The following is a 12,550-nucleotide window of genomic DNA, read 5'->3' as shown; positions in this document are numbered from 1 at the left end:
AACAAGAATGCTTCTGATGTTTTAAGAACCAATTTCCCCTCTTTATTGTTTGATCCTTTTAGCTAACGTGAAAACAATGACATTAAAAAGTCGGAGAGAGCAGTGGCTGCTTATTTCCTGCTGGAACAACAACTGAGAGAATCAGAGATATTAAAGCGATTACAGATGAGAACATTTTCCTTTCTGTGTCAAGGACTAGAAAAAGAAGTGTTCAGGTAACGGCAAAAAGATACAAACTTAATATATCTTTCAATCTCCTGCTGGGCACTGCTTTCAGGTCCAATATTAGCTAAAAATAATGCAAAACCTGACCTGAATTTCTAGGAATCTCAACCTTATTCCAAGGAAAGGGGTTTGATTTCTTTGTTTTAAAGACAGTCAACATTTAGACGCAGAAAAGGCCCAGAATACGAGGAGTTTGGTTCGGATTTGTCCAACAAGACTCTTATCTTCAAGGACAGTACATGCAGCAGGAATGAGTTCAGAATGAAAGAAATATATGTTCATTTATGTCCTCGTAGAGTTCCCACATCTCTTTGTCAATGATGTTTTTTAATGGGTTGTTAATTAGCTGCCTGAAGGGTTCGTAGTAAACACAAGCTGAAGAGATTTACTTGTTTTGTTCCAGGAAACAAAATCGAACTGTTAATACTCCGAACAACTAAAAAGTCGATTGTTAACAAGTGGCTAAACGAGACTTTGCACTAATCTGTCTTCTGTTTTTTGAGACGGCATCTAAAATTGAATTAGAAGTCTTTGAAGTCGGGGCGCTGGTGGCCTAGCAGGCTAAGAACCCCCACGTATAGAGGCGATAGTCCTCGTCGCAGAGGTCGACCATTTGCTGCATGTCTTCCCCCTCTCTCTACTCCCCCATTTCCTGTCTCTCTTCAGCTGTCCTGTCAATAAAGGCAAAAGAGCCAAGAAATATCACTTTAAAAAAAGAAGAAGTCTGTGATGTAAATCTTAAAGTCACTTGACCTTGGTGTGTAGAAATGGGAGTATTAGGTGACACATAGCAGGAGAGATTGACAGACTGATCAGGGCGGCGTCGGCAGTGATACGGACGGTGTACCGGTCTGTCATGGTGAAGAGAGAGCTGAGCCAGAAAGCAAAGCTCTCAATTTACCGGCCAATCTACATTCCAACCCTCACCTGTGCTCACGAGCTGTGGGTAGTGACCAGAAGGACAAGATTGCGAATACAAGCTGCCGAAATGAGCTTTGAACTTAGAGCCGCTGCTCCTTCGCATCGAGAGGAGTCAGATGAGGTGGTTCAGGCATCTGGTCAGGATGCCTCCCGGACGTCTCCCTGGGGACGTGTTTCAGACATGACCCTGGACACGCTGGCGAGGTTATATCTCTCAGCTGTCTTGGGAAAGCCTCGGTATCCTCCCAGAGGAGCTGGCAGAATTTGCCGGGTAGAGGAGTGTCTGATGGCTTCTTATATTATCTGCATATTGTTTTTTGTTTGTCTGTCACCAACTGGGAAATCAAAAAGTCTCCCCACATCAGATTCAAAAGCCACTGGAGCGTCCGCAGTTTCAAAATCGTCTCTCTGTTCCCCTCTCGCTGTACAAGATCTGAGGCTGCCAGCAGAGCACAAAGGACAATGGTCAAGCATTGGACCATGGTCTCTGTAGTTCCCACTTCCCTCTTCTCTGTGGCTCAACTGAACTGCCTGTCACGCTATCATGAAATAGAAGATACTGTTGCATCCCTTGTGATGCATGACGAGTATGATCCTTCCATAGCCAAGTTTCTTCCATCAAAAATATCCATCAATACAGATTCTTTGGCACAACCACTCTCTTCTTCTTTGTCTTCCAACCCGGGCCTTTTGCCCGGCCCCTCACCAAAACCAAAAACACATTTGTTAACTAGTTTGGTAGAAACATGGCGGTGCAAGATGGCGACACTAATTCAAACATACTTACAACTATAATACCCATTTCTACCAAGTCTGTTCTGATAAATGCCACTAATTACGACACACTGTACCTTTAAGAGGGTTTAATTTGTGAGAGATTATCTTGCTGGGAATAAAAAAAAGCTGAAGTATCATAAACTCTTGTTTGCTACAAAGCTGCGATAATCCAAAAGCCAATAAAAAATCCTCTTGGCTTTTGTCAAGGGAGCCGAAGGGAAAGCTCACTCCCTTGTTGGCCTATATAAATAAATCTCCCCTGCAGCACTCTGTATGGATATGTACTTTCCTAAAAGCCTGTGCTGTTTGGTAAACAGTGATGAAGCGTCTTGGTGGAGAGGGGGAAATATCTTCAAAGTGAAACTGCTTTTGAGTTGAGGAAGAGAATCACGCTGCCGTTGGATAGTCAGCACATGCCTGTACTTGAAAAGCTGCCGGGGTGTGACAACATTTATGACTTCTTCAAATATTTCAGAAACTAAATTAAGTGGAGCACAAAGTGCCGACAAGGCTGACTTTGGGAGCAAAGGTGACACTCCCAAACACACCTCTTCTCTAACGGCCAAATTCCACCAGATCCGTGTCCGGTCCGTCTCCGATCCGACACAGCACTGGATCTGAAAGGTTTCTTTTCTAGTCAATGTGTTAACTTCCACTGGATCTGCTCCATCTCTGATCCGGCCGGTCGTAGTCTTCCGGATCAGATACACCAGACTTCTATTTGTGCCGGATGCCGGAGCACGACGCATCAATCTCAACAGAGCAGATGGAGCGGGACAGGAAGTCAGGTTTCACCAAATCAAAATGACAACATCCGGTTAATTTTCAGAATAAAACACTCTGTGTTATCACCAGATCGTATTTCACTTAACTACAACAACAAACCAAAGTCATGATGAGCGGAGCCAGGCCTGGAGTCAACAGGTCAGAGGTTTTCAGAGGACCAGAAAGACAACATGGATGAGGAGAGGAGGAGGAGGAGAATCCTTGATTCAGTCATTACCGAGGGAAAACCTCAGTCACATGACTCCAGCTGTCCGGCGGTCCTGCTCTGTGCCACATTCTGAAAACACAACCGGTGGGTGTTAACGGACGAGAGAGCACGGAGCCCGACCGCAGCTGAGCAGAGTTACTACAGCCTCAACCTCCTTCCACCTAGGGTGCCCAAAATCCATGGGATGCTCTATTTCTCCTAGCCATGGTATGTCAGGAGGAAGGCGCAAGTCCACTGTTTACCAGGAGTAGAAGTAGCCACCTGTCACCTCTTAACAAAGCTGCTTTTAAAAATACTGCTGATATAAGAGATGGCTCTTATGATAGCAATATTAGTATTAAAGCTTGTTTGACTCCAGCTGTCCAACAGTCCTGCTCTGTGCTCCGTTCTTAAAACGAGACTGGTGGGTGTTGATGGACGAGAGAGCATGGAGCCAGACCGCAGCGGATCGGAGACGGACCATACAAAGATCTGGTGGAAGTCCAGGGTTATTCTTACCTTTACTAGTCAGTTAGTCGGAATATAAATGTTTGTTTACATGACAAGGAAATTGGTCACTTGGTCACATTTATTCTTCTGGAGCAATCCGGCAACATGACTTCCTTCTTGGTAAGCCTGCTCAGTGTTCAGCAGCTCCTGGATGAATACACTTCTATTTTAATCTGTGTTTCTTTACATGATTAACAAGTTAGCAGTGAGGATCACACATCACAGCCTCTGTTTTCACACTATCCACGGAGGAACTCATTATTTCATGCAGGATCCACCAGAATACATCTACGAGAAATCACTGTCAGACAACAGATGAGGGGGAGTAATGGAGGAGAACAGTGTGGTGATGATGATGAAGATGGAGCGACAGGACAGAGAGGGGGCAGGGAGGACACAGATGGAGTGACAGACAGTGAAGGAGGCGCTGCAGGAGGAGGGAAAGTGAAGGTGGATATTTGACAGGCCCGTGTGACCAGCGATCACAGGATCAAGGACACGGTCATGACAAGACTCATGACCAGAGATTTCATCAGCCTCTATTTCTGGACAGCTACGGCTAATAAATGCTTTTCTGTGTCTCCTCATGAAGCTGTGGGAGTTTTGTGGACGATAATCACACTTGTGGCTGTGGATGAAGATTTCCCGAGTTTAAAAGGAGACTTCACTGTCTTCTACCACCCAGAGTTTGAGCTGTGTAATGATTTACTCATGACTCGTGACCTGATGTACAAATCTGTGCAGAAAAAAAGAACCTTAATCCTTTTTAAATGCAGGACAGATTGTTTCTTTTCTTTTTGAACACTCCATCCTCTGCAAAGTCAGTCTTTAGTAGTAGTAGTATGGGAGGTAGGACCTTCAGTTATCAGGTCCCTCTCCTTTGGAAGGGGAGGCAGACACCCTCTCTACTTTTAAGAGTAGGCTTCAAACTTTCCTTCAAGATAAAGCGTATAGTTAGAGCTGGATCAGGCTTGGACCAGCTCTTAGTTATGCTGCTATAGGCTTAGACTGTCTCTCCCTCTCTCCCCTCTGTCTGCCTGTCTCTTACTTTAACTCTTCCTGTCCCATTAAAGTTACTAACCACAGACCTTTCTGGAGTCCCTGAGCTCCCTTGTCTCGTAGGTTCCTCTGGATCTCTGCTGCTGTGGATGTCCCAGACTCCAGCTGCTACAACTACTACTATCCGTCTCACCACTATCATCTCTCTCTCTCTCTTCATCTCCCTCTATCCCTCTCTCCAACACGGTCTCAGCAGATGTGTGTCTAACATGAGTCTGGTCCTGCTGGAGGTTTCTGCCTGTTAAAGGAAGTTTGTCCTTGCCACTGTAACTTGCTAAATGCTGCAAAGTGCTCTGCTCATGGTGGATTAAGATGAGATCAGACTGAGTCCTGTCTGTAAGATGGGACTGGATCTGATACGGTCTTGATGTTGGGTCTTTGTTGATAATAGAACATAGAGTACGGTCTAGACCTGCTCTGTTTGGAAAGAGTCTTGAGATAACGAACTTCTTGTCTCCTAAAACATGATATTCTTCCAAAGATAATCAAGTAATCTGCATCTGAACTTCACCAAACTGCCACCATGATAACATGGGTTTGTACTGTTCTTGTTGATACTAAATTTAGTTCTGGAGGTCATCGACAATGTACCTGTCTATGTGGGTATGTTAGAGGTATGTCATGCATGAAGTGACCTACCCACAGCTATTCTAGACGGCTACAACACTGTGCAGTCCACCCATCTGAGAGCCTCCTGATGCCTCTTCATGAAAATGAAGCTGTAACATTACAACGAAAAGGATAAAAATACTCCTCACTGGGCAGCTCTTTCACTCATTAATTGGGCTGGAAAATGACATTAAATCATTCATGAATCAAGCAGCTCAGTTCCTGCTGTCGACTCTTTTGACTCTAAAGTCAGAGGCTGAATACGAACCCTGTCACGCTTCTTCTATGCAAGGATACAAATATCAAAACCAAATGCCAGGGAGCCAACGTAGGAATCCCAGCTGGGGGATAATTTTAGGTTTTCAAGGGTCACGAAGAGACACTCTGACAGGAAACACTTCAGCTCAGCTAATACATGTTAGAATCAGCACAGATGGGATTAACATGTTATGCAGTATCGAGTTGAAATTTGGGGCGTTTGTGGAATTCCTGAAAAGAGGAGAACATCCTTAGGTGCATTTTGAACTAAAAGGTTCCTGTGCCCCCATTGTTGTCTGCGTTTCGACCGCGGGCTGAAGTCCCGGGTAGACTGTGCAAATCAGGCCAGTGATGTGTGGAGAAAAAAAAGTAATTGTACTACACCACCAGACCAGTAGAGGGCAGTAAAACAAAGACGAATGCCATTCATCACAGATGACACCATAGAAGCAGACGGACAGGCAGGTATCATTATGAGCAACACAACAGTTAGCCTGTTAGCATGAAGAGACTCAGCTGGCACTGTTTTAGATGGTGCTATATTTCATCACAGATGGATTCACTGAATCAACACGTGAGAGGAGATAAGCGCGAGTAGCAAAGACGTTTCAACACGGCTTTAAAATCCTTTGGCACTACACCACCAGACCAGTAGAGAGCAGTAAAACAAAGATGAATGCCATTCATCAAAGATGGAAAAAAAAATGACTGTGAATGTTTTTTTTGAAAAATTTGAAAAAAAAAAATGTGAAAAAAAAATGTGAAAAAAAAATGTGAAAAAAAAATTTTGGAAAAAAAATGTGAAAAAAATTTTTGAAAAAAAAAAATGTGAAAAAAAAGTTTTGACAAATGAAATTTGAAAAAAAATTGACCAAAAAAAAAGACCAAAAAAGTTGACCCAGAGCCTGACGAAAAAAATGTTTTCCTCAAATTTGAAATTGTGCTCCAAAAGGAGAAAAACATGAAAAAAAGTGAATATTTTGCGCTTACGGTTAAAAACATGGAAAAAGCAATAAATGAATCAACACGTGAGAGGAGATAAGTGCGAGTAGCAATGACGTTTCAACACGGCTTTAAAATCCTTTTGAACTCAAAAAGCCGTGGCAGAGATCGACCGGTGTTTTGGTTTAAACAGCGACCCTGTTAACTGGAGACTTTCAGCCGGATGCATCCCTCATAAACGTCTTTAGACGATCATTAAATATCTGATGAGGATATTTTGAAATCTTAATAAACCTAAACTAGTTTGCATTCCCAGGAACTCCCTCTGTGTTTCAACAGCTGTGTAAACTCCACAAACACTGACACGTTCAGCTGAAGGTCTCCAGTTTACAGGGTCACTTTTAAAACCACAACACCGGGAGAGACGAAATCGCGGTGGGCTTAGAGAAGACTACTGTTACAAAGCTATTAAACCAAGTGAATCACAGGTGTCTGTGATGTTATTGTGGATGGCGAGGGGAATAAAAACACTGCAGGTAATCTACCAATCAGACACTTTCAGCATTGCAGGCCCCGCCCCCCAAAGTCCCCCCAAATTTAGACCCTGGTTCTACCAGTCAAAAAGCACCTTTTCAAATGCATTACAAAGACTTATTAACAAATCGTAATCTAGCTTTGCATTAGGCGTATTAAATATTTACACTTTAGTTTGTCAAAGTGGTTTAAGTGGAGCTGAAACTATAAATCTCTTAATGAGCAACAAGCTTACAAGCTGGAAGTTGAATCTATTGCTGGTTTGAGAGATTTGTTGCTTTTCCTGTGTTCTTCACTCAGATTTGATCAGAGTATAAAGGGCGTTTTCACAAAAATACAACATTAGAAGATTGTTGGTGCGTTCGTTTACAAAGATGTCAGCTCTGAACACATATAAAGGGTAAACTGGACCACATTTTCATCCAGCAGTGCAGCAGCAGCGGTGATAATCTCTCCTCTGACCTACTACCGTCGCTCTGTTATCGAGGTGTAACCTGATTTGATGTGACTGGCGTTTTTTTTATGACTCACTGATGACTGCTCGCACCAGGCATCATCCCGGTGACATCATCCAGCATAACCAGGTCCCTCTCGTCCCCTAAAGACCGTGCGCGGGCGGCTGAGTCAGAAGAAGTGACAGGATTAAAATAAAAACCTCTCCCCTGACGTGTCCTGGGAAAGAGCTGATTCAGATGTGACACTTGCAGGGGAGAACAACTGGACAGAGCCGCTGGATTGTGAAGCTAATAGCAGCTTTTGATGATAAGAAACATCATATGTTAACCACAGAACAACACATCAGCCACTCCCTGAGTTTAGCGTGGCCTCAGGATGAACTGATATGGCTTTTAAAATACTTAACTGTGTGTCTGTGACTGGAGATGCTCCTGATAAAACTGATCTCTAAATAGGCTTGAGGAGTATGTGGACAGGAAAGCCACAGTGAGATATGAAGTCTGTTACGTAAGCAGCTATACCTTTTCCAGAGCTGTCAATTCAAACATAAGAACAATGCTTACCCAACAGAAACCTCCTAATATTTTGGGGGCTTCTACACCTTTACTAAGAGAGGAGAGGACAGTGGATGGAGCAGGAAACTGGGGCCCTACATGAGCGCACGATCAGCACCCATTGCTGGAGAATTTTTGTCCCTTTTCCAAACTTTTCTGGGCCAGTTTGAGGTCCAAAGCATTTGGACATAATTCATAACTTGTCTGTTTAGATGGAGAGACACCAGTTAACTCTGTGAGTAGTCTGACAACAGTGGAGGAGGCTTCCAGAGTGCTGGATTCTGCAATGTTAGTGGGGGGGACCTTGAGGAGACACTAGCTGAACATAAGTGTTCAGAGAGAGGGTTGAAAAGTTTTTTTTTTTAAAGACACTTGACACTCCAGATAGATTTCTAGTCAGGCAACAGTGGAGGAGGCTTCCTGAGTGCTGGGTTCTGAAATGGTAGTAGGGGACCTTAAGGAGACACTAGCTGAACCCAAGTGTGTCAGAAAGTGGCTAAAAGGAGGGGTTTCAAAGACACCTATAACTCCATGATGACGACTTTCTAATCTGGCAACAGTGGAGGAGACTTCTGGAGAGCTGGGTTCTGCAATGCTAGTGGAAAGACTTAAAGAGACAGTAGCTGAACCAAAGTGATTGAAAGTGGGGTTTTCAAAGACACCTTTAACTCCATGATGATGACTTTCTAGTCTGGCAATAGTAGAGGAGGCTTCCTGAGTGCTGGGTTCTGCAATGCTAGTAGGGGACCTTAAGGAGACATTAGCTGAACCCAAGTGTGTCAGAAAGTGGCTAAAAGGAGGGGTTTCAAAGACACCTATAACTCCATGATGACGACTTTCTAGTCTGGCAACAGTAGAGGAGGTTTCAAGAGTGCTGGGTTCTGCAATGCTAGTAGGGGACCTTAAGGAGACATCAGCTGATCCCAAGTGCGTCAGAAAGCCGCCTAAAAGGGGAGTTTCAGAGACACCTATAACTCCATGATCATGACTTTCTAGCATGGCAACAGTGGAGGAGACTTCCAGAGTGCTGGGTTCTGCAATGCTAGTGGAAAGACTTAAAGAGACAGTAGCTGAACCAAAGTGACTGAAAGAGGGGTTTTCAAAGACACCTATAACTCCATGATGACGACTTTCTAGTCTGGCAACAGTGGAGGAGACTTCTGGAGAGCTGGGTTCTGCAATGCTAGTGGAAAGACTTAAAGAGACAGTAGCTGAACCAAAGTGACTGAAAGCGGGGTTTTCAAAGACACCTTTAACTCCATGATGATGACTTTCTAGTCTGGCAATAGTAGAGGAGGCTTCCTGAGTGCTGGGTTCTGCAATGCAAGTAGGGGACCTTAAGGAGACATTAGCTGAACCCAAGTGTGTCAGAAAGTAGCTAAAAGGAGGGGTTTCAAAGTCACCTATAACTCCATGATGACGACTTTCTAGTCTGGCAACAGTGGAGGAGACTTTCAGAGTGCTGGGTTCTTCAATGCTAGTGGAAAGACTTAAAGCGACAGTAGCTGAACCAAAGTGATTGAAAGCGGGGTTTTCAAAGACACCTATAACTCCAGGATGATGACTTTCTAGTATGACAAAAGTGGAGAAGGCTTCAAGATTGCTGGGTTCTGCAATGTGGATGGGGGGCTTAAAAGAGAAAGTAGCTGAACCAAAGTGACTGAAAGCGGGGTTTTCAAAGACACCTATAACTCTATGATGACGACTTTCTAGTCTGGCAACAGTGGAGGAGACTTCTGGAGAGCTGGGTTCTGCAATGCTAGTGGAAAGACTTAAAGAGACAGTAGCTGAACCAAAGTGTTTGAAAGTGGGGTTTTCAAAGACACCTTTAACTCCATGATGATGACTTTCTAGTCTGGCAATAGTAGAGGAGGCTTCCTGAGTGCTGGGTTCTGCAATGCAAGTAGGGGACCTTAAGGAGACATTAGCTGAACCCAAGTGTGTCAGAAAGTGGCTAAAAGGAGGGGTTTCAAAGACACCTATAACTCCATGATGACGACTTTCTAGTCTGGCAACAGTGGTGGAGACTTCTGGAGAGCTGGGTTCTGCAATGCGGATGGGGGGCAAAAAAGAGAGTAGCTGAACCAAAGTGATTAGAGTGCGGTTTTCAAAGACAAATATTACTCAGTGATGATGAATTTCTAGTCTGGCAACAGTGGAGGAGATTTCCAGAGTGCTGGGTTCTGCAATGCAAGTAGGGGACCTTAAGGAGACATTAGCTGAACCCAAGTGTGTCAGAAAGCGGCTGAAAAGAGGGGTTTCAAAGACACCTATAATTCCATGGTGACGACTTTCTAGTCTGGCAACGGTGGAGGAGACTTTCAGCGTCCTGGGTTCTTCAATGCTAGTGGAAAGACTTAAAGCGACAGTAGCTGAACCAAAGTGATTGAAAGCGGGGTTTTCAAAGACACCTATAACTCCAGGATGATGACTTTCTAGTATGACAAAAGTGGAGAAGGCTTCAAGATTGCTGGGTTCTGCAATGTGGATGGGGGGCTTAAAAGAGAAAGTAGCTGAACCAAAGTGACTGAAAGCGGGGTTTTCAAAGACACCTATAACTCTATGATGACGACTTTCTAGTCTGGCTGTGTTCTGCAATGCACGTTTCTATCTAAAAGACAAAAGAAAGCCTGAAAAGGAGCTACCCTCTTTTTAAGTTATTTGTTATATTGTTGAAGTTATCATAATGTGGATTTGGCTTTTTTTTCTCTCCTGGTGCGCTCGCCAAGATTGTTGTGAGGTGAAAATCTGACACTGTAAAATAAAGTTCAGTGAATTAAATCCCTTGTACACACACACATCCACAGCCACTCAGCGTGTAACACCACCTGCCACTCCAGCTATTTCAGATCCACTGGGCAGGACCTGCCCCACACAATGGAAATAATCTGGACCCACTTCACTTCGATCTGAAATAGCGTGCTTATTCAGCAGACATGTTATTAATAATCAACTTGCATGGAAAGTTGCAGCTGTCAGAAAGCGTTTCCACAGAGACAAACAAACAGCACACTTTGACCACACAGACAGTAAATCCGGATTGACCCTGTGGAGGTCTGTTCCCTGTTTGACTCCCTGAATCTGGACCGTTAGAAGCCGCTCCAGTCCCTTTAACACCCCGGGAGGAGACTCTGATGTCTGCCGGGCTGCTCGGCTCCTGGTTCGTGACTGGAACCCGAGCTCGAACACACCGGCTCGGGAATCAAAGCGTGTTTAAAGCGGATAATCTCCATCAGAGGAACACTCAGCCTCCATGTTTGAATCAGACACTTAGCTCTTAGCTCGCTAACTAATCCCAGAGCAGGGACTGATGTTAGCCTCTAGCTAACTCTTACCTTCTTTAGACTGCGGGCAGGAGGCGTCTGTATCTCTTGAAGTGAAGCCTGGCTGTATTTATTATTTATATAATTATCCCAGGATCCCAGTTCTGCTCCTCTCTCCGCCGCTAAACCATTCAAACAGCCGGCTGGGAATCACGGAGCTGAGCTAACGGCTATACCGGGAGGAGCGCGAGCTGTCAGTCCGGGTCCGGGCAGAGCGGTTAGTCCCGCCCACTCTCAGGGACAGGATGCGCGCGCACGAGAGCACAGGAAACAACACGGAAGCAAGGAATGCTGCGTTCACAGACTCCTCGGGAAATCGTTATTCCGAGTGTGTGGTAATCTAATCAGGGGCGTCAAACTCCTTTCAGTTCAGGGGCCACATATAGCCCAAGTTAAAGGTGACATATCACGCTTTTTTCATCAATATATATTGGTCTAAGAGGTCCCCAAAACATGTCTTTAAAGTTTATGCTCAAAAAAACACTTTGAAATCAGATTTTGGTCTGCCTGAAAAGTCCTCTTCTTCATTCCTCATCAGAACACTCTGTTTTCTCTCTGACCACGCCCCCTCAGGAAGTGGATGTGCCTCGGCTCTCCAGCACGTTGATCTAATGTTTACATGTTGGCTGAATATACACGGCTGCTCAGAGATCGCGTTACTTCAACCCTCTGAATCTGATCCTGACGGAGAGGCGCCTGCAGCAGGACCTTTCTGAAGGATTGGTCATAGATTTAGTGTTTCTTGTTGTTTTATTTGTCAGTATGTCGACGTGTGTCTTGGTACACAGCTCCGAACATGTAGCTATGTGGCTATGCTAACTAGCGCTAGCACTTATCCATGATAAATAAAAATCATCCACTAGATCTTCAAATCTGCAGACGTGGGGAGTAAAACCAACCTCTGCCAGAAAGGCAGCAGGACCTTTTATGAAGGATTGGTCACAGATTTAGTGTTTCTTGTTGTTTTATTTGTCAGTATGTCGACGTGTGTCTTGGTACACAGCTACAGCTACAGCTACAGCTACAGCTACAGCTACAGCTACAGCTACAGCTACGAACATGTAGCTATGTGGCTATGCCAATTAGCGCTAGCACTCATCCATGACAAATAAAAATCATCCACTAGATCTTCAAATCTGCAGACGTGGGGAGTAAAACCGACCTTTGTGTTTATTAAGACAGCCTACAACTAGCATGCCTCCCTCCTAAGCTCCTTGTTAGCACACATGTGTGCAGGGAATGAAAAACGGAGGAGGGATTCAGTATTATTTTATACAGTCTATGGGCTGAACAAGCTCCGAGCTCTGACTCCGTGACAGACCGGATATTGTTGTTACGTAACAAAAACACTGAAGTCTGAAACGGCTGGTTTCAGCACACATTTACAGAAAGGTGGAGAAATCAGAACA

At 44.4% G+C, this 12,550-nt stretch overlaps 1 protein-coding gene across 1 annotated transcript in view; it reads right to left on the bottom strand.

The window, feature by feature from the left end:
- The window catches only part of LOC117820958 (dnaJ homolog subfamily C member 5-like), a 36,668-nt gene extending 25,270 nt beyond the window's left edge, over positions 1-11,398 (bottom strand). The window contains exon 1 of the mRNA XM_034694918.1: positions 11,154-11,398. The gene's annotated coding sequence lies outside the window, so the exon portion shown is untranslated. The remainder of the gene's footprint in view (positions 1-11,153) is intronic.
- Positions 11,399-12,550: the final 1,152 nt, after the last annotated feature.

This window comes from Notolabrus celidotus, chromosome 11 (assembly GCF_009762535.1).
Source record: "Notolabrus celidotus isolate fNotCel1 chromosome 11, fNotCel1.pri, whole genome shotgun sequence".
NCBI lineage: Eukaryota > Metazoa > Chordata > Actinopteri > Labriformes > Labridae > Notolabrus > Notolabrus celidotus.
The sequence above is the reverse complement of the archived record's forward strand: the minus strand, read 5'-3'. Positions and strand labels throughout refer to the sequence as shown.